This window comes from Silene latifolia, chromosome Y (assembly GCF_048544455.1).
Source record: "Silene latifolia isolate original U9 population chromosome Y, ASM4854445v1, whole genome shotgun sequence".
In the NCBI taxonomy this organism is placed as follows: Eukaryota; Viridiplantae; Streptophyta; class Magnoliopsida; order Caryophyllales; family Caryophyllaceae; genus Silene; species Silene latifolia.
This window is the reverse complement of record NC_133538.1, coordinates 379,301,178-379,321,884: the sequence shown is the minus strand read 5'-3', so window position 1 is coordinate 379,321,884 and position 20,707 is coordinate 379,301,178. Positions and strand designations below refer to the sequence as shown.

At 38.1% G+C, this 20,707-nt stretch overlaps 1 non-coding gene across 1 annotated transcript; it reads right to left on the bottom strand.

Annotated features, from left to right (window-relative positions):
* Positions 1–20,302: 20,302 nt before the first annotated feature.
* LOC141634799 (small nucleolar RNA R71) lies at positions 20,303–20,409 on the bottom strand. The gene has a single exon (XR_012539520.1). It is a non-coding gene; the product is annotated as a small nucleolar RNA R71 (small nucleolar RNA).
* Between the last annotated feature and the right edge of the window lie 298 nt (positions 20,410–20,707).

Sequence of the window (20,707 nt, the reverse complement as noted above, 5' to 3'; positions counted from 1 at the left end):
AATTGAAGAAGTGGGTTTTAGATTCACTCGCTATGTATATCTCATAATGAAACACAATCCCTAAGAAGATCCAAATAGACTTAAGCATTTCAACTAGTTCAAACCCCTTTGCAACTAATCAAGCTTTGATATCTAACAATTCACATGGAATTTATTTCGGATTTTCATGGCTCTAAGCCTTGTATTGAGTTGTGACTTAAACACTCTCATGTAAGTCATATGTTCATTACTTTCCAGAAGTAATTAACTTGAATTAAACAATTTCTTTGTAAGTTGCAAGCTCTTTACTTTCTAAAAGTAAAACTAATTCATCATCTTCAACAAGTGATGACTTTAACCTCCTAGGTTTTGAAGAAACAACGTTTTACACAAAACGTCTCATGTAGCCAAGAAAGACCAGTTTCTTGCGACATAACATTTTTTGTGGCTCTTGAATAATTTCTCTCACTCTGTCTTCTAGAAATAAACTTGTATTCTAGAAAGACAGCTTCACAAGCCACAAACCCGTTGTACTCGTGATCATAGTAAGGAAAAATAAGCATTTGTTTCTTTTGAAAACTTACAAACATGGTACCCTACCATTTCATATCTCATATGATTCGTTTTAGATTTAGTGGAAAAATAATTTAGACAAAATGATAAAATCCCCAAAAGGATCAAGTAACTCAAAGTAACTTGATTGAAGTCCAAACCATATCAAATAGCATTTGATTTCTTATCCAACCACACATTATCCCACAATGTGTGTTAAGAGAGAATAACTTGTGATACTATATCACATTTCATTTGGCTTATATCAAAGTCTTTATTTTGATAATCCCATCACGACTAAATCGTGATTCCTTGAACTTCTTTAAAGATTTCTCTATTTACCTTATTAAGTGAACACATTAGCGTCAACTTAAATCGTTGGTAAAAGAAAATGATCAACCTATTTTGGATCAATGATTTACAACGTCGATCTCCTTTTCAACCAAAAGGCACGAGACATCTTGTTTTGAATACAAGATACGCATATACCATAAAGATCTAATGGTTTCAAGAGTACTCGATAACTCTTTGCGTTCATCATTCCAGAATCTAAGGTTCAATCTTGGGTTACCAATTTGAGTCTTGCATCATCTACATGATATATCATTCTAGTTTGTTTTAGAATATAATCACCTTGATAATGGGCTAGCCATACATCAAATTATGGTGTATAGGGTCACAAAAGTGATACCTCTTTTGTGTCTTAACAAGTTTATATTCTTATTTAGAGTTTATGCACTTAATAGTCACAATTAAGTACAACTGTAAACCCAAAAACTAGATTGGGTACACAATGACTCTATCTATCAACATCATTGTTGCTAGTCATCATATTCTAATCATCTTATGTATCAAATACAATGATGAAAACCACCAACGGTTTCTAATATTGACAAAGTAGTACTAGCAAAATTTATGTCAATCAAATAAACATTTAAAGAAGAAGGTCCCATTAGATGTCCCACAACTAACTTGTTGATTCTTCAAAATTTTGGGGTAGTTTCCTTTCTAGCGTCCAAGTATTAAGACAATGGAAACTTTTATCGGTTGGGATTGATAGGTTTAGTATCGTTATTCTCAATAACTTTACTTTTAACATTACCTTGTATCAATTCCATTCTAATTTTACATTTTTAAAACCTTATCCTTTTCTTAACGGTTTAAGAGAATGCTCCCACTCATTTCAACGAGTCTTTGCTAAGAGAAGCAAAATTGAAATTCATGAAGACTACTCTTCATTCGTTTGTTTAGTCTTAAAACTTTCATTGAAGTGGTTGCGGTATTTTGGTCGATTTTGATTTCAAACAAATCTAGTTACCAAAATGATGTAACGTTTCAAAGTACTTACCTCAATTAAGCATATGAGAAACAATTCATTGTAAGTAGATATGTTAGTCAAGAATCAAAAACCCTTTTGATCACGAATAACTTTTATCTATACTCTTCACAAGAGATCCTTAGCAATGGTTCATATCAGGTTTTAGAAGCAAATTCATATTTGTCTTTAGTTACGATGTTTTAATGGAGATTTGAATCAAAAATCGAAATGATATCGTATATGAATTGTGGTAAAGAAATAGAACAATATGATAACGGAATAGTGGAAAACTTAACATTTATCGTTTTATTAATACTTGTAAATAACAAGTAAAACATTTACATAGTGATCTCTACCCAACTATGATAAATGATTCCAAGATCCGAATTCATATTAACTTGGGGCACGGTGTGCCAAAATACCCTTTATTAACATAACTCGGTGGATTAACGCGTTAATCGATTCTACTTTTAGAACTCTTGGTCGATAAAATTACATTAATATTTATCTCTAGCCCGAAACACATCCGGAAATCGTCGTGAATACTTTCGTTGAGTTCAATCCAAATTTCGAATAAATGTGTCCATGATCCAAATTCATATTAACTTAGGGCACGGTGTGCCGAAATACCCTTTATTAACATAAATTCGGTGGATAGACATTTATCACCCACTTCCCCTACGTAACAAGGTTTGTACCGGCCGAGTGCACTCCCTCATGAAATAGGTTTTCATGGTTTCTACTTTTTGGTAAGGCTAAGTCTCAATTGTTTATTTTAGCGAGAGGTCATGTCAATTTATTATCTATCACGTTTTAAGTGAACTAAAGCGGTGAACTACGATAATTGTAATTGACACGGTCGATAAACTCGGTTTAAAATGCATGTTTAGTTATGGCGATTTAGCGATGCATGCAACATATAAATAAAATGCAAAGTATAAATATAAAATCCTAGTATGGCATTCCTAAAATAGTAAATCTAATAAACTATTTCAAATTTGGAAACCAACTCCTTTGGTCCCTTGAACTTCGGTCTTGGCACGCATTTCAAGGCAACACTTTCTTTGATGGATCGCCTTTTCGATTGGCACCGTCTTCAAGGAACTCCGGAATAATTAAATTACAAAATGAATTACAAAATTTCCTATTATACATTTGTAATAAAATAAAAATAAATCTATTAAATTACAAAACGGTGATACGAGATCACAATAATTACAACCGAATAGATATTCCCATACATTTCGGGTAATACCAATTAAAACTAAGGTCATACTAAGTAAGATTACATAATTCAAAAATTATATAAAATAAAAATATGACAATCATAAATAAAATGCAGCATTATAATATGTATGAACATGCTTAATTTTATGCTAAATCGCCTTTAAAGAGCCAATATCGTATATTAATCGGTTTTTATGGATTTGCGTGATTTAACCTTTTAAAATCACAATAATTACATAAATTCATATTTATGTACAAGTTAATTACCCTAACCATCTTAGGACTCAAAATTAGTCTCCACTAATATTTTGACAATAATTAAACTTGATATCTTAATATTGTTCATTATGGACCAAAAATATAAAAATTTATGCTATAAACCTCAAATTAAATCATAAAAATTTCAAATAATTTCAAATTTTGATATTTAAACTCATGAACATTCTGGAAAAATATCATGACACTCATAATGTTAAAAACTTAGGTTAAAAATTTCGAAAATTTATCGAGAAAAACAATGTTGCGGTTTATCGGTTTTAATAATTATGACCATAAAAATATGAGAAAAATTCTATTCATCAACTTTTCACTTTTAGATCTGAAATATATGATAAAATTCAACATGTGACGTTTTTCCTTTAGTCATGAAGTATGTTTTAGCATTATTACTAATTATAGTCACTATTTATGTGGTTTTTCATCAAAAATTCATAAATCATGCATAAAGACTTTATTATATCCAAATATTTTACACACATCTTGTAAAATTTCATGTGACAACATATGAAATTTCCATGACCAGATTCGAAATATAACTCATATTAACCTATTTACCCATTTAAATACGATTTTAACTTGAAAAATCCATATTTCGAGCAAAACACTCATTTTATCATGAAAATTTACAGGCCATCATTAGATAATATATGTGAAAACATATCCAAAAACCACTGAAAATTTCAAAGTTTAGCCATTTTTCGTCCAAAAATGACATTTTTATCATAAAAATCACATTTTAATGCCAATAATATATAAAATGAACAATAAAAATCCATAAATAAACCAAAATGTCCTAAAAATCACTTAGGACCAGAAACTTTTAACATGCAAAATTTTTTCATGATTTATCTTCATAAATCCTAAATAACAAGTTTTATATGTTAATTAAATTAACTCGGAAAAACTAACCCGATCTTGCATGCAACAACCATAATGCTCTGATACCACTTGTTGGAATTCATATTTTAAATATCACATATTTTGGTTTAAAGTTTTAGTCATAAAAACTTAAAGATCTTATGCATGCAAAACTAGAATAAGAGTAATGAAAAATGGTTTCATACCATATGAATATTTCGGCCAAATATGGGCACAAAAGTGGTCTCCTTTCACTACTTGTTCTTGAGCTAATAACACAATGGATGATCCTCCAAGTATTCAAACTAGAATACCTCCAATAAGTAGCACCCAAGACTATCCCATAATACCCATATAATTAAACTAGATAATTATATAAGTTACCTTAAAATAATCTAATATGTAAGATTATTACTACACTAGTAATATATAATTTTTATTAGATTTTAAGAACAAATTTTATATATAAACATCTTTATATTTTAGAGAGAAGATGGAACTTATTCTTACTTGAAGAAATAAGTTAGTTATGGAATGAGAATAATAGAGAAAAATCTCATCTATTTTTCCTCCCAAAACCGGTGGGAATGAGGAAGTGTAATAATTTTTATTTTTGTTATTTTTTTTTGCTTTTGTCTTCACAAGACAATTTTCCTTTTTGCTTTTTGTCTTAACAAGACAAATTGTGTAAGCCTTTGTCCATAGTCATGTCACTATCAAACGTTTTAGACAAATGAATAAGACAAAGACTTCTCACACTACCCTCAAAATTTCGGTCAAGATGTATAACATGGAGTCCATTTTAACTTTGTAATTTTGTCAAATATATATAACACGTGACATGTGACATCTCATATGTCATATGTAATTTAAATGCACATTTAACTAATTAAATGTCATTTTTTTATAATAGCTAAATCACATTTAACAAATTGACTAGTAATTCTAAATTACTTTTACATAAAATAGTCATTTTAATATAATTCACAACATCTTGTAATTATAACTAACTTATCATTCTCATCTCGCGTGTTTCGCAAACACCGATTTATTTTAGTAATATAACTTCTTAAATTACTAAATAAAATCTTATTTAATCAAATTTTAATAAGATGTCATTTTCTCACTTGTTCAATTTTAAGGAATTAATTAATCTGTATCGACATACAATTAATTAACCTTTTTCAATTAAGGGAATCGTCCTTTAGGTGTGACCTCAAGGGATCAACTGACCACCACCCTCAAACGACAGTAATGTCAAACCCTAGTTAGCCAATCATTACCGATTAATGTTGGTCAGTTGACTATATAATTGAATCATCCCTTACGTATTCTTAAAATGAGATTTAAACATGTGATCATCATGATCGACAATTGTGATCGCATTATTGTCGGGGACACTCCAACAAAGTGACCTCTACTAGGTCGAGTAACAAGTTACGACGACAATATAATCTCCCCTTATCTCCCTTAGTAAGGTCTCTCATGGTCAAAAGGTCAGTCACCGGGTCCCTAATAGGGCCGGTATTTTAGTCTTCCCTCATTAAAAGGGACTTCTTCCCTGAAGTTCATCCCGCACACCAACCGTAACGCAACAAAGCAACATGAACGGTCACGCAACACTTATACAATCTTCAAATAACGCCAACATGTATACTACAAAGTTATTACACCGTCACTAACGTACTAACACTATTATATGCCTACCATTATAGAGTCACCATAACATTATTATAACACCCATACAACTAATGTTTGTTGTTTTAGCAAGATCTAATGTATGCTAGGTGTATACTTTTTCTAGACAGGTCAGATACGACGGCCTGACCTGCTTTTCCCTCCTAGCTGGCGCCTGTATAGATGATTGGTATTCTGTCCTGGGTTGCCCTTGTCTAGCCTGGTCTGATAGTTGCTGTCTGACGCTTGTCTGACTAGGCAGGATAAAGATTGGCTCAAGAATTGTCCCTTATCACCTTATTTAATAAGGTAGGTTCATCAAACCCTAAGAGAGTCATGATTGAACTTATCCACTTGCATTATCTGTTAGCTCGTTTGCTTCCTATAAATTGATTGGATCCGTCAATCATTTCTTCCTACTTTCAATCCTCCAATTTTCCAATCTTTCTCTTCTTTTTTAGATTTCTTTACAAAACAATTTTTGTTTCTCAAAAATTCAAATTAATTCAAAAAATGGCTGATGGAAGAAGGAGAACTGCTGCACCAAAAACTGCTGAGGCTGACCAAATTCCAACTGTGGTTGACGTTTCTGACGTCATTCCTAAGGATGAGGTTATCGAGGTTTCTCCTCCTGCAGAAGTTTTGGCTATATGCATAACGGTGTCAGCTTTACTCCTGTCAAACAGCTATCAACTTCATTTCTTGAGGCTAATCATCTCAAGCCCTCCTTTGAACATTATCTAAAGGGTAGAGGTTTCCTTCTTAGTGGGGCCGAAGTTTGGATTCCGAAAAGTGGTCCAGTCAGGACCAGTTGGTGCATCTCTGGTTGGTTTTGCATTTTTGAAGGGGCGTTCAAGTGAGGTTGTAAGCTTCCTTTTACTCCGTTTATGGCTGATATCATAAGGCCTTTAAAGGTTTCTCCTTTCCAACTCATGCCCATGGTTTGGAAGATTGTTTAATCTGGTGAGCATCATTGTGCCAAGCATAACTTGGTGATTACCGTTGAGGATTTTAAGAATGTTTATCACCTGAAGAGAGTTACTACTGGGTGTTTCAATTTTCGTGTCAGGGCAAAGATGGCTCATTTGATAACAAATTTTGATTCCGGTGACGACAAGGGCTGGGCCACGACCTATATGTTTGTCAGGGCTGATTCTATGGCCCTTGATCTGGACTATCTTAGCTATCCAGCTGTGGAGAGTGGTAAGTATTTCCCTGCATGTAATCAGAACATAATTACATATGAGTTATACATAAATTTGAATACGTGCTTACTTGTGTTGTTTTGTAGTGGCTGACTGGGCTTGTGATCCTGGTACTGAGGGGTCGACTGATCGTATTGCAGCCTTCATGGCCCTACCAGAGGAAGAGAGGAATTGGCCTGCTTACCTTGGCCATGAACCATTGCCTCGTTTCATGAAGGCTAAATGACACGGCTGTCGTAACCCTATCAAAAATAAAACCAACCGGTCTCTATAAAATGTAGTAGAGGCAGTCAGGTATCGAATCCACAGGGAGATGGGAATGTTGTATGCTAAACTAAGTCTGTCTAAGTAACCGTTTCTTGGGGGTTGACTGTTTGATTCTAAACTACAGAGATAAAGAGAGAAGAAACAATAAAGAAACAAACAATGAATAAAAAAGAAATTACCAGAAAGAGGGAAACAACTGGGACAGTCGGTTCACCATGGTTTTCTAGAGATCAAATCTAAGGTCAAAGGTCAGTAAAGACTCGGTCTGTAGGGTAGTGAATAGGTCCTTCCGGTCCACTATTCGCCCTAAAACATCAGTAACTTAGCTTCCGCCCTCATTAGAATATCCTATTGCTCACTGCAGGTCTTACCCCTTCCAATCTTCCAATCTAGGTCAAGGCGTAACAGATCAACTAGCTAAATGCGTCGACTCAAGCAACTAATTGCTATTAAATGCAGTGATTAACTATACAAACCACATTCTAACCAAACATAATCACCTAAACAAACCTTCCTAATTACCATGGCTCCCCTTATGTCCTAGCATAGGAGGATTAGCTATGCATAATAGAAATTGAGGAGATCATAATAACAACCAAAACTGGTAAATTGAACATGATGATAAATTTCTAAGCAAAACAAGCGAAAGAGCAATAGAGAGAAGATGGATAGAACAAGAATAATAATTGCAATAATAATTAATTCAATTAAAGATCAGAAATACCGAATACAAAAGGAGTTCCAAGCAATGGAGATTTAGGTCTAAAAAGTAAAGTGCCAAGAGAAGAGATAGATTGCCGTCAGTCCCCCTTCCCCTTATTTATTCTAAGATACCAAATAAAATATCCGAAAGATAAACTAAAACATTGCGTAAAAGTCAAAACCACTTGATCGAGTAGAAATAAACTACTCAATCGAGCATAATAGGAGTCGAACATCTCGATCGAGAACAATAAGTACTCGATCGAGGAACACAGAAAACACCTATCTCGATCGAGTGAAACAAATGCTCGATCGAAGGTCTTTAACATCAAATTTACTCGATCGACCGATTTAATCAACCAATATTAGTCGATCGAGCATAACAACATTGTATCAGCATGGATGAACTTAGAACATCTTCCGAAACCACTTCACGCATCCTTAGGTGACAATTTCCAGGCTCCGATTCTTCCATTTCCAAAATGCATGCAAATGGGACAGGTTCAGGCTTGATTTAGCTCACTTCAGGTCCAAACCTGCAAATAATACAAGACAGACCAAAGTAGACTATTCGGGGGCATTTGTAGCTAGATGCTATATAAATAACATAGAAATGCGTGTAAGTATAGGATAAAAACCCTATATAAAATGCACGCATCACTAAGCTTAGTACTTACAAGGCTGCCAAAGGTGCTAAGGCTTCTGGGGCCTTAGCCTCTTGAAGTCAGTTTCATTTTTCTGTGTTTATTTTTAAGTTGAACATATTTTAGTATCGCTCATATAGGGTTTTATCATGTAGCTACCAGGGATTCTGCAAGGATCACTGGGTTTGGCCTGACAGAAGTGAAGGCAGGGATTTCTCAAATCACTGGGGAGAAGTCTCAAAGCAGTGAGGCTATAGGGAATGACAGTACTCTCCAGGTCTAGGTCCCTACTCATCAGGCTCAACTGGTGCAACCCTTGCAGGCTGCAGGTGTTCCTGGTGAATCTAGGCAGGCCACTAAAAGGAAAAGGTAGGAGGAGGTTCCTGAAGGAGTTGGGGTTGTTGGTGAAGGTGAAAGATAGATAAAGGAGGTCAGGGCGAGGCTTGGTGATGTTCAATTCACCAAGGAACAGATCCAAGCTCATTCTTTCTTGGTTGACGATCCATATTCAGTGTACCAGGCTGAAGAATCATCTGCTCAGGCTGTGGCTGCTATGTATTATTCCAAGGATTGTGATGCTAACCTAGCTGCCATGCTGCAAGGGGTATGGATCTTTCTTCCCAGTCTTTATTTTAACTTTAGTCCTGCTCTTTCTCACCTGTTCATGATTCTATGCAGAATATGAATGACATGTTAAGAGGTGCCTGTGAATTGAAGTCTTCTAATGCCATGAATAACGTCATGTTCTAGGAGGTGCAAACTCTGAAGAAGGATGTTGAGGCTCTAAAGACTGGTATGGAAGCGCTGAAGAAGGAAAATGAGGTCCTGAAGAAAGAGAATGAGGTAGGTAAAGCGTTGAAATATCCAAGCTAGGGTCTGCTCAAAATGTTGTGAAGTCTACCCAGGCAAAGCTTGCTACCATCGAGAATGAGCTTAAAGCTGAAAAGCAGGCTATACAGAAGCTTTTGAAAGCAAACGAAGAGATGGATATTGAGAGGGACACGGTGCAAGGTAGGTATAAGGATTTCGCCCTGTACTTCTTTGGCAAAGGTCGGGTCGATACTATGAAGGAGCCTATTAAAGTCAGGCCATACTGGATCCCTGAACAGGACATGGCTAACCTTAATGCTGCCTACCCTGATCTTCACAAACTTCATGCTGATGATGAGGTTGACTCTTCTCCGACTAAGGACAAGGGTGATACTGGCGAAGATGGAGCTGATGAGGATGATGATGAGGAAGAAACGGCTGACGAAGGGATTGGTTCTGCCTCCAAGGTAGGTTAAAAATTTGCTAAGATAAGTTTTGGCCCATCCAGAGGGGGATGTTCTCTGGATAAACTTTGCGTATTTTAGTTGGTTTTTAGCCCATCTTGGGGGGGATGTTCCCTGGATTAACTTTTACTTTTCGTTTTCACGTGCTGTGAATAAACAAGCAATTTAAAGCAGGTTACTTTAATCTTTCTTCTTTTGTACCTGATATGTAATTAGTATTTGTGAAGATAATGACTATAAGGAGGGCTTATTGCCTTCGGCCTGTTTAGAGGCTTGTAGCCCTTAGCCTGTCTGGAGGGCTTTTTGGGAAGGAGAGGAAGTTGCCTGTCAGGAGGGCTTCTGGCCTTCACCTGTCAGGAGGGCTTTTGACAAGTAGTCCGGATTTTTTTCACCATCTTACTTGTCTTTTTTACTGAACTCGGGTTTTTATGTAGTTTAGATGCGACAAAATATTGAGATTTAGTGATCTCTATTATATCATAATTTGTGAAGCATTTATGGGATGCTGTTCAGTTTGGGTGGACTGACCCTTAATCCTGAATATTTGTTTAAGCAGGCAAGTATATTATGCTAAATAATTGCAAAAAAGTGTAAAACAAGTTTTTAGGATTCGATATAATGATATAGGATGAAGGAATAATCAGGAAATTCAGGTTATGGCAATATCAGACAATTTCTAGTAGTAGGAAATCACATAGAAAAAACATGGATCATTTTATTCACGACAATTACACGTAGAAGCATGACAGGTAAGAAATAGATTTTGTAGCCTTACCTGGTTTAGGCAAAATGAAAGGACTTATACATGAAATAGTTTTAAGTGAGAGATATTCCAGGATCTAGGAATCATGTCTCCATCCAGGGTTTAAAGTGTGTAAGCTCCCTGACCTACTATTGAATCGATCAGGTAATGCCCTTTCCATACAAGGGCAAATTTGCCTGCAGTCTTGTCTTTTTTATTTTGGAAAACTTTTCGTACGACTAGATCTCCTTCTGTGAATACCCTGATATGAACATTAATATTGTAGCTTCTGGCTAATGTTTGTTGATAGAATGCAATTCTGATCCTGGCTGCATCTCTTAGTTCTTCAGCGAAGGTCAGGCTATCTTGCACTATCAGCTTGTTTTCCTTGATAGTATTCAGGCTACATCTGGAGGTAGGCAAATTAATTTCCGCCGGAATTACTGCCTTACAGCCATAGACCAAGGAGTAGGGTGTCTGGCCAGTTGATGTTTTAGGTGTAGTTTTGTCAACCCTGAGCACAAGAAGGGGTTCTTCAACCCATCTGCCTTTTCTTCGCTTTAACTTCTTTTTCAGGCAATTGATCACCACTTTGTTGCTGGACTCGGCCTTGTTAGGCCTGGAAATCCGTAGACCTCCCTGATCAGTATCTCATCTAAACCTGACCACTAGGCTGTCAGGATGTCAGGCTATCAGGACACGTGAAGATAGGCGCCAGGCCATGGAGAGGTTAACGGTCAAAATATCAGGACGATATTAGACCGTAAACGCGTATTATAAAAGGATTATATGCGCATCATTGAATGGAAAGATCTTGCAGTAAATGCAGTAATTAAGGGAGAATTATTTTGATAATTATTATGGACAATTATGGAGAATAATCCACATTAAATCCAGCATCAGGCAGCCGTTCAAGTGAAGCTTATATAAGGAATACTTTGAAGACATTTGCAACACATCGTACACACAAGAAGAAGCATACATCTACATACACAATACTTAGAGAAATATAAACACTGTCGTTATCATAAAATTATTCTCCCAAATTACATAGTGAAATCCTCTCCTGGCTTGGTGCCCGTGGTTTTTTCCCATTCAAGCGTTTTCCACGTACAAAATACTTTGTCTTATTATTGTTATTTTTGTTATACTTACAGCTTTATATTTTAACCCTGACGACCTGACTATCAGACCACTTGGAGCTAGTTAACCCTACTTAAATTTACCCTGACCTGATTTCGCCTTGCGCAAAATCCACACAAAACAATTGGCGCCCACCGTGGGGCATCTAGCTCTTTAAATCCTTTTTTCTTATCTTACAAAAATTCAAAAATCCTACAAAAAAGGCCCAACCTACCATTGAAGAACAATTGAATGCAGCTCTCCAGCAAATCGCTGAGTTGGAAAGCATGAAAGAAAAGGTAGCTCAAACTGAAGCAGAAATCCTGCAACTAAAAGAATCTGAGTCAGCTTTGAAACAAAAATTAGAGAAAACCCAAGGAGCAGGCTCTAGATTCTAGCCAGGAACCCCATTTGCATCAATCATCAAAAACATCGATTTCTCCAGTTTTGGGAGCCCAATTGGTTCTAAATTCATTAATGGTAATGATGACGGAGAACCAAAGAATGATGGTGAAAAACCTGATGAATCTGCAGCAGCCATCATGATGGCAGTGGTTCAGGAGATCAAGAAACTCAATGATAAAATCAGTAAGATACCTGGAGTACCTGCCAGCATGGAAGAAGCTGCCCCTGACAGCTATGCTGATTCACCTTTCATAGATGAAATAGCAAAAGTAGACCTACCAAAGAAGTTTGTAGTTCCATCCAGGAGGGTCTATGATGGAACCACGGATCCACAAAATCACGTGGCTCTTTATAAACAAAAAATGCTGGCTGCATCTGTCCCCAGCGAATTTAGGCAAGTCTACATGTGTAAGGGATTTAGAACGACCCTAACTGGCCCTGCTCTGAAATGGTACATCAACCTGCCAACTGGGAGCATCCATTCTTTTGCCAACCTGATCAACAGTTTCAACCAAAAGTTCACGAGTAGTAGGGAGTTGGAGAAACGATCCAGTGACCTTTACCGAGTTACACAGAAGCCTGATGAAACTCTGAGGACATTCCTTGCAAGATTCAACAAGGAAAAAGTATCTATACCCAGGTGTGACGTTGGAACAGCAGTGGAGGCATTCAGGTAGGTGTTAGTACCATATAGTGACTTATACAGCGAGCTCACTAAGTATCCCTGCCACACCTTCGAGGATGTTCAGGCCAAGACTCTTGCCTTCATCAGGATAGAGGAAGATAAAAGCTATAAACTTGGATCACCCAGTAGACCCAAGGATCATGAAAGGAGCAGTAGGAAGAGCAACAAAGGAAACAACTATATGCCTACTCCATATTCCAGGCCAGATCAGTCAGAAGTTAACCTGGCTCATGAGTATCAAGGTAAGATTAAAGTTTATCCACCTATTTCTGAATATAACTTCAGTGTTGATATTGCAGGATTAATCCAGAGACTTAACAACATGGGATCAGTTGTCAGATGGCCCAGGAAGTCAGAAAATCCCAACCCCAGGAGAGACAATTCTAAATGGTGCGAATTTCACATGGATATTGGACACACCACGGATGATTGTTTTACCCTGAGGAAGGAAGTGGCCTACCTGCTAAAATCTGGATACTTGAAAGACCTGATCAAGACAAAAGGCAAGAACGCAAACCAGGGTAAAGAAAATCAGGAGCATAAGCAGGATCGTAGTCTCCCTCCACCACCACCAATTTATGAAGTAAAATTCATATCTGGCGGATCAGAGATTTGCGGCCTAACAAGTTTAGCAGCAAAGAAGATAGCCAGGACGCCAAGGACCGTATCACCCTGCAAGCCGGACATATCCCAACAATCACTTTCAATGATTGTGACTTGGTGGGCATCCCTGATGTCCATCATGATGGCCTGGTAATTTCTATGCAGATTGGAACCGCCACAGTAAGAAGGATCCTGGTAGACGGAGGCAGCTCAGTGAACCTGATCATGCTTGACGTACTAAAAGCTATGAAGATCAATGAGGACCAAATCACCAAAAAATCCAGTGTCCTCGTAGGATTCAGTGGCGAAACCAGGAGCACCCTAGGAGAAATCCACCTCCCAACCTACGTGGAAGAAGTCTCATCTTATGAGAAATTTGGAGTCCTTGACTGCCTGTCATCCTACAACGCGATCTTGGGCAGACCCTGGATTCATAATGTCAAGGTCGTACCGTCAACGTATCACCAGTGTATCAAGATACCAATAGACTGGGGCATAGCCACAATCAAAGGGGATCACAAGACAGCCCAGGAATGCTACACAGCAGCCTTGAAGCCTTCCAAGGCAGGTAAGTCCCTTGCATAGCAATTACAGTCACCTGTCAGGAGCACTTATGTGGCACCTCCCAGAATGGAAACAGATCAGGTAATCTTAGACCCTGAGTACCCTGACATGTATATTTTAGTAGGATCTGATGCACCAGATAGTGTCAGGCCTGAACTGGTAAAGTTCCTTAAAAATAAATCATCTTGGTTTGCTTGGTCACATTTTGATATGACTGGAATTAGCGCTGATATAATTACGCATAAACTCAATGTTGACCCATCTTTTAAGCATGTACAGCAGAAAAGGCGGAAATTTGCAGCTGAAAGAAGTACCATAATTAACGAGGAAGTATAAAAACTCTTGGATATGGGAATGATCAGGGAAGTAATGTACCCTGAGTGTCTGGCTAACGTAGTTGTTGTGCACAAAAAGAATGGAAAGTGGAGAGTCTGTGTAGACTACACTGACCTGAACAAATCCTGTCCCAAAGATCCATTTCCCTTGCCACATATTAATGCCATGGTAGACGCCACAGCATGCCATGAGATGCTGACATTCATGGATGCTTCCAGTGGATTCAATCAAACCCTGCTGACCAGGAGAGTACTGCATTCATTACAGACCGAGGCATATACTGTTACACTCCCATGCCTTTCGGCCTAAAGAATGCAGGGGCAACGTACCAGCGCCTGGTCAACATGATGTTTAAAGACCAAATAGGTAACATCATGGAGGTGTACATAGACGACATGGTGGTGAAATCCAAAAATGCAGAAGATCATGTGAAACATCTCAAAATAGCATTCGAGATATTGGAAAAATACAACATGAAGCTAAACCCTGCAAAATGCCACTTTGGAGTCTCTGCAGGCAAATTCCTTGGATATATGGTCACAAAAAGGGGCATAGAAGCCAGCCCTGAACAGATAAAGGCTATCCTGGAATTGCCGGGTAGCTGCCCTGAACCGTTTAATATCAAGATCCTCCGAGAGGTGCAAAACATTCTACAACCTCCTCAGAAAGAATAAGCAGTTCCAATGGACGGATGAACATGAGACATCTTTTCAGGATCTTAAATCCTACTTATCATCTCCACCCTTACTGGCTAAGCTAGAGAAAGGAGAACCTTTGTCAGTGTACCTATCTATCACCGACACAGCAGTTAGCGCAGTCCTAGTGAAAGAACAGGATGGTCAGCAATATCCAGTCTACTATGTAAGTAAAAGCCTGCTAGATGCTGAGTTGAGGTATGGATTGCTTGAAAAATATGTTTTAGCTTTAATTATGTCATGTACTAAATTGCGACCTTATTTTGAAAGTCACCCCATTATAGTCAGGACCAATTTACCCATAAAGTCTGTCCTATGTAAGCCTGAACTATCATGCAGGATGGCCAAATGGTCAGTACAGATTAGCACATACGACATCTCCTTTGAACCCAGGGCAGCGATAAAATCGCAGGCCCTAGCAGACTTTGTGGCTGACTTTAGCCCTAACCTAGAACCAGACCTGATAAAAGAGGTCAATCAACTAGAAAACAAAACCCCAGACCAAGAATGGACAATATTCATAGATGGGGCATCCAACGCTAGGGGGACAGGGTTAGGATTAGTGCTCAAATCACCACAGGGAGATATGATAGCACAGGCCGTAAGCTGTGAGTTCAAAGCTACGAACAACGAAGCAGAATATGAAGCCCTGATAGCAGGCTTAAAGGTATGTCTAGACCTCGGTGTTCAAAACCTAAAGGTAAAAACTGATTCACTCCTAATTGCTAATCAAATAAAGAGAATTTACACGGCTAAGGATGCAAAAATGATTTCGTATCTAGAATATGCAAAAAACCTTACCACTAAATTCGCTTTATTTGACATAGATCAAATATCAAGAGACCTGAACACCCAGGCTGATGCTTTGGCCAGCCTAGGCTCAAATTTTACCCCTACAGTCTTCGACAAAATACCAATTGTTCATTTATTAGAACCAGCCACCAGCAAACCTGAACAAGTCAATCCTGTCAATCAGGATAATAACTCTTGGGACTAAACCCTATTATGATTGGTTTCTCCGAGGAATACTGCCTCAGGGCACACATAAGGCAAGAGCCTTTAAAATTAGAGCTTCAACTTATGCTATCATCAATAGCACTTTGTTCAAGAGATCGCAGGCTGGACCCTACCTGAGATGCTTGGAGCCTGACGAAGCCAAACTAGTACTTCAAGAAATACATGATGGACACTGTGGCAACCACAAAGGCGGAAAGAGCCTGGCAATTAAAGTTCTCAGGACAGGCTACTACTGGCCTACACTGAGGGCTAACTGACTGGAATACTCTTCAAAATGCGAAGCCTGCCAAATTCATGCACCAATCATACATCATCCATCTGAACTCCTCCATTCAATTTTCGCACCCTGGCCGTTAATAAAGTGGGGCATGGATATTGTGGGAAAACTGCCGTAGCTCCAGGACAAAGAGTATTCATGTTGGCTCAGACTGATTACTTCTCCAAATGGATTGAGGCTGACTCTTTCAGGCAAGTAACTGAAAAAGAAGTAATATCCTTCATCAGGACAAACATCATTTGCAGATATGGAGTCCCATCAGAAATAGTAGGTGATAATGGAACTCAATTTGTGGGGAAAAGGACCCAAGTATTTTGCCAAGAATGGAATATCAACCTGGTAACATCAACCCCTGGATACCCAAAAGCCAATGGCCAGGCTGAATCAAGCAATAAGGTAGTCTTAAGCTGCCTAAAAAAGAAGCTAAAAAGAAGACGAGGCAGATGGGCTGAAGAACTTCCATTAGTACTGTGGGCAGACAAGACGACTCCAAAGACATCAACAGGCCAAACACCTTATTCTTTAGTGTACGGCTGTGACGCTGTCATTCCTGCAGAAGTACGGGTGCCAACATCAAGGTACAGCCTGAACAATGTTGAAGCAAACAAAGACCTAATACAAGATAACCTGGTTCTAACAGAAGAATTAGGAGACGCTACCAAGATCAGGATGGCATCATACCAACAAGCAGTTGCCAGGACTTACAACAAAAATGTCAAAATCAGAGTTTTCAGGGAAGGAGACCTCGTCTTACGCAAAGTTTTTCCGAATAAAAAAGAAAAATCAGCAGGCAAGCTGGCCCCCACATGGGAAGGCCCTTACCTGATTGATTCAATTGTTGGACAAGGAGCATACAGGCTCCGAACACTAGAAAGAGAAATGATCCCAAGATCCTGGAATGTAACTCATAAAATTATTCCATATGTAAAGATCAGATCAGGCCACAAATCAGGTATAAATTCAATCACTACTCAACCTAACATGCTACCTGAGAAACTACGTGTTTTACATACTTTGTATGCAACCCATATCTATATATTCAACTAACCCATTTATTTTACTTCTTGAATCCTGAACAATTATACATGATAAAAGATTATATACATAAATATTCAGGATTGAGGGCTACTCTACTATATATTTCTGAAACAAAAATTTTGCACTTAACTGTGACTGACGAGTTGGTATCCACCACCAGATACAGTAAATGTCAGGACTAATCAGGCATGAAATAATTGCCTGACTTGACTAGGTTTAGTGCCACGGATTACAACCAGCTGGACGCAGCAAGACAGGTGCAAGGGTGTTCTCTCCCAACCACTTAGTCTAAATGCCCTCCTGACAGGCCGAATACCAAGCCCTCCAGCTAGGCAGGTGATGTGACCATTATTTGAGCATATTTAGTCCCCGAATTAGCCCCGTTCCCATGCTTTTTAGTGCATATTTGGGTCATTTATTGTCATTAGTCCTTTATTTTGCATATTCTTTGAGGTTTTGATCCCTTGGTAGGAAAGGAGTGCAAACCTTGCATTTTCATGGCAAAATGGAGCTAAATTGATTGAATTCAATGACCAAGCATCAAAGAGAAGACAAGACTATAAGGCCTTTGTACATATTGTAGTAGATGGGCAATGATGAGAAAAGATCATTGCATCCCCGAGGTAATCCTCAGGGATTGTATGAAGAGAAAGGAAGAAAAGAAGAAAGGAAGAAGCTTATCTACAATCCGAGCGGATTGCCCACAATCCGCCCGTCCAAGACAAGCAATCCGAGCGTCTTCCTCAGAAGGCCGCTCGTCCAAAACCACCACAATCCGCCCGTCCACCCCACAAATCCGCTCGTCCAAAACACCCACAATCCGCTCGTCCCGTGCTACGGACGCTCGGATTGTGTGACAGCTATTCCGTTTTCTACTTGTTCTATGAAGGATGCGCGTACCTCGGGAAAGACTAGCAAAAAGGAGACTCGCATATTTTTCTGAGAGGAGCGATTCCTCAAGGACTTAATCGTCATTTAAGCCCTTAGTAAACCCTAATTTGTGTACCTAATCCCCACTATAAATACCCCATTAGTCTAATTAGACAATCATGTTCTTCTTAGCAATCTCTAGTGTAGTTTATATCAATCTAATCTCTCTTTAATCTTGTAATCAACATTTAATCAAGTCTTAATACAAATCTCATTTCCTTAATCTCTCTTTTGTTCATCTTTCATTTTGGGTAATTGAAGATTATTTGGGTTATTATTGGGAGATTGACAACCTTCCAATCAATCATCAAGTATTTTTATTATTCTTTGCTTTATTATTGGAATCATTAGTAGGTATAATTCTCTTAATCCTCTTTTAATTATTGTTAATTATTTTCATTTATTCATCATGTTTTACTTTGTTGGTATGATTGACAACCTTGCTAGCATGATCAACATGATAATGAGTGAGTAGTTTCCTTAACTAGGGTTAATGGGTAATTAGGGGAAACCAACATGGGGGATGATTCATGCTTAAATTAATATGTTTTCATAGTTTATTTACTTGCTTGTTGTGATCTCAACTTATGCACATGTTATGTTTGATGAAATGCGAGCCTATGAATCCTTGCATTTTTTACCCATCACCTATCTTTTCAATGAGACTTGTAAGACATAAACCAACTCGAGTCTCATTAGACCATGCATGTAGTTGAGTAGGGAAGATTAAGTCGACTTGTAGGTGTTGTACAATCTAATCGATTCGGCTCCGGGACCCAAACTTTCCTAGGATTGTAAGATATAAACCAACTCGATCCATCACAACAATAATTGCTTGCTTATAATTTGAGAATATGTTTGTATGATCAATTACCATGAATCCCCTATGACCCCATGATACCCTAGTGCCTTTTATCAATTGTTTACACCCCTTTTTAATCATCTTGCTTGTTTACTTTCATTGCTATTTAGTTTAGTGATCTTCTATTCAAACCCCAAATTGTGCCACCCCTAGACACCGCTAGTTGCAATTGAAAATCTCATCTCAATTCCCGTCCCTTGGGATCCAACCTTTACTTTCCTCTTTACTAAAAGTAGAGTTGTGTGTGGAGTTATAAATATTGTTTTGGTCTAGGTGCTCCTAACGACAAGTACCGAAAACTAAACCTCTCAAGAGCGTCCGACCAAAAATGGCGCCGTTGCCGGGGACAGTGTTAACTTGATTTAGATTTTCTTAGATTGTTATTAGTTGTGTCTTTCTTTGCCTTGGGGAAGTAAAACTCCTCAAGGTTTGTTCTAATTATTTTCAAGTTGTTTGATATTTTGCATGTCTAGAAGATCACAAGGTAACTTGTTACCCTTTGATCACGAAATTGAAAGGACTTTGACAAACAATAGAAGACTTGCTAGAGGAACTTTAAGAGGTATTGGTGAGGTTGTAGATATTCAACCAAACGCTTTTGAGTTCGTCAACCCTTTTGCAAGAGAAGGTGAGGAGAACCCAACACAAAATCCAACACAAAATCAACCCACAATGCCTAAATTTTCATCACATTCCATACCAACCGAGGAGAACCTACCGAATGGTACTCCCACACCACAACACTTAACCGGAAATTTCATTGCCAAATCCGCATTTATCCAATTAGTCGAAAGAAGCCAATATGGGGGGATGCCTAGTGAAGACCCTCACTCTCACATGGAGACTTTTTGTGACTATTGTGATGCGATTTCTCAAACCGGTGTAACTCAAGACCAAATTCGATGGGTCTTATTTCCTTTTTCTATAATTGGCACCGCAAAACAATGGTTGAAAGGCCTTCATAAGGCTACTCTCGGAATTGACTCTTGGAAGAAATTGGCTCTAGCTTTCTACAAAAATTTCTACCCACCGGAAAAGACTAACATGCTAAGAGCTTAAATTACGGGCTTTAAGCAAAGAGATGAAGAATCCTTGTATGAAGCTTGAGATCGATTCAAGGGAATTTGTCGCTCATATCCTCATCATGGACTTAGCGAGTGGTTCTTGGTACAACAATTTTGGAATGGTCTTTATGAAGACTCAAGAAACATTCTCAACATGGGATCAAATGGTATGTTCACCGAACTTGACGATAATCAAATTTGGAACAAGATTGAGGAAATGGCGGTCCATAATTCACAATATAGTAGACCTCGCAAGGCTACTAGAGGAGGAAAGCATGAAGTGGACTCTATTACTCAATTGGGTGCTCAACTTAGTGGTCACATTGATACGATCAATTTGAAGTTCGAAAAAGCTATGGCTAGACTTGAAGAAGCCTCAAAATCA